At 59.1% G+C, this 1,773-nt stretch overlaps 2 protein-coding genes across 4 annotated transcripts in view; both read left to right on the top strand.

The window, feature by feature from the left end:
• The window catches only part of LOC138165029 (nuclear autoantigenic sperm protein-like), a 570,370-nt gene that overhangs the window by 81,408 nt on the left and 487,189 nt on the right, over positions 1-1,773 (top strand). The gene's annotated exons all lie outside the window — the stretch shown is intronic.
• Positions 1,111-1,773, top strand: part of LOC138165034 (aldo-keto reductase family 1 member A1) — a 7,164-nt gene continuing 6,501 nt past the window's right edge. Inside the window, exon 1 of one of the 3 annotated variants that reach the window (XM_069093130.1) lies at positions 1,111-1,265. The gene's annotated coding sequence lies outside the window, so the exon portion shown is untranslated. Of the gene's footprint in view, positions 1,266-1,328; positions 1,348-1,532; positions 1,680-1,773 lie in introns of those variants that run through there. The other 2 variants (XM_069093131.1, XM_069093129.1) reach the window with 2 other exon arrangements.

The raw sequence follows: 1,773 nt of genomic DNA, 5'->3' as shown, positions 1-1,773 counted from the left end.
GAAGGAAGGAAGGAAGGAAGGAAGGAAGGAAGGAAGGAAGGAAGGAAGGAAGCATTTCTTAAGTGTTGATTGGTGTCAGGCACCGCTAAATGCTGGGATATGAATAGAAGGAAAATAGAGGTAAGCTGCACTCCCAAGGGAGTGCCCACTCTAACAGCAGCAGACACACAGATATTTCCTTAGGAGTCAGACAGAAGGGTCTCCTCAGAGGTCTCCTGGAATGAGGATTGCGGGAGGGATTTTCTGTAGAGTCCAGATGCCATTCTTCTGGTGAGATAGGGATCAAAATGCAGCAAGTAGAAGAAAATCTTGGGGTTAAACGCCTGGTTCTGCTGGAGCCCAGCAGCACTTGCCTCAGAAGTTTCCTGGCTTCATGACCTGGCCCCAGAACCCTCTGGGCTCTAAGCCACAGTTTTCCCGGCAAAATGAGGATGGGTCGGATGCCTTCTAAGGTGATTCCCAGCTAACATTTGTGGTCTTTGAAGGTTAACACTTTGCAAACGTTATCTCATTTGATTTTCACAATCATCCTTTGAAGGGGGTCAGGAGAGCATCGTAGTAGTTCACTTTTGTTGCGACATGGTCTTTGCGGCAATCTGGTTTAACAGAACCCAGCTCTGTTAGAGGTTACTGAAAATCAAAATGGAATTGTTTTCCCATCCAGACCCTTTAGGGTTCCCGGACCCCAGGTTCTAGTTAGAGCCTCCGGGTATTGTTTTCTCTATTTGAGAGATTCAGAAACTGAGGGTCAGACGTGTGAAATGGCCACACTCCTGAGGGAGGTGTCTGCACTGGGCTTGGAGGGGCCTAAGTCTTTCGGTGCCAAAGGCCAGGCCACTTTCGGGAGCGGGGCGGAGTGACACAGCACACGACCTCAAATATTTGTTTTCGGAAGACTTGGGTGAGCCTCTAATGCCAAAGGACTGCGGCACCCTAGGGGCACTCTCGGGCGCTATTGCAGCCTGGAGCGAGAGGACCACGGGATGGAGGGGAAGAAGGCCCAGGCGACTCCTCTGGGGGCTGGCCTCAATCCCCCAGCATGGACACAAATGAGCAACGAAGCGGGCTAGGGCAGAAAGCGGACACGTAGCTATGGGGCGTGGCTGCGCGCTCGCGTTGGCACGGTGCCACGCCCCTCCAGGCGGGCAGGGGAGGAGGACCCACGGCTAATTCCCGGGTCTTCGCCGCCTGCCACTCCAGCTTTAGGGTCTTCCTCCAGCAGTCTGCGGGCGCAGTGCGGAGAGGGAGGGCGCACGGCTTCGGAGGTGGGCGCGGGGCCTAAGGGGGCGGCACGGGACCGAAGCGGGTGGGCGCAGGGCCGGAGAGGGAGGGCGCACGGCTTCGGAGGTGGGCGCAGGGCAGGAGGGGGCGGCACGGGCCCTAAGGGGGAGGGCGCAGGGCCGGAGGAGGGGGCACGGGGCTGAATGGGGGGGGTGGCACGGGACCGAAGGGGGCGGGCGCGGGGGGGGGGGGGGGGGGACCGGGCCCGGAGGGGGGGGGCACAGGACCGGAGGGGGCGGGCACAGAACCTTAGTGGGAGGGCGCGCCGAGACCAGGCTGTGATTCAGGAAGCCACCGAATTGTGCAGCTTCGGGAAGGCTTGCACGCACGCTGTCTCACCCGGACCCTTGTCCCCCGAACGTTGTTGCTGAGAATCCGGTCTCAGCAGCAGGACAGAGGTGGGAAGCGTCCCGATTCAGCCTCGGGATCCCCCTCCCCCAACCGCGTGTGTGTGTGTGTGTGTGTGTGTGTGTGTGTGTGTGTGTGTGTGTG

Source organism: Petaurus breviceps, unplaced genomic scaffold (assembly GCF_028583685.1).
Source record: "Petaurus breviceps papuanus isolate PSGF00001 unplaced genomic scaffold, PetGlider_PUasm1.0 207, whole genome shotgun sequence".
Classification (NCBI taxonomy): domain Eukaryota; kingdom Metazoa; phylum Chordata; class Mammalia; order Diprotodontia; family Petauridae; genus Petaurus; species Petaurus breviceps.
This window is presented reverse-complemented; position numbering and strand designations above follow the sequence as displayed.